Source organism: Buceros rhinoceros, unplaced genomic scaffold (assembly GCF_000710305.1).
Source record: "Buceros rhinoceros silvestris isolate BGI_N320 unplaced genomic scaffold, ASM71030v1 scaffold23794, whole genome shotgun sequence".
Taxonomy (NCBI): Eukaryota; Metazoa; Chordata; class Aves; order Bucerotiformes; family Bucerotidae; genus Buceros; species Buceros rhinoceros.
Window position 1 is genome coordinate 29,264 of NW_010408215.1, and position 232 is coordinate 29,495.

A 232-nucleotide genomic window follows, 5' to 3' on the forward strand; every position below is an offset into this window, starting at 1 on the left:
CGCCGGGCGCAGGGTGCAGAGTCCAGTCGCTCAGCCCCGCTGCCCTGCCAGGCTCTGCCCGCCCCATCCTGCTCAGACGCGTCAGGAAACACCCGGCCCGCTGGGATGTTTGGGGGGTCACCTCTCGGCCAGAAGCAAAGTGCTCCAGGATGGCAGGAGGGATTGCGGCGCTCCCAACCTCAGCTGCAGGGCCCCTGCGATGCCTCGGTGGTGACGGGGACACAGGCAGGGG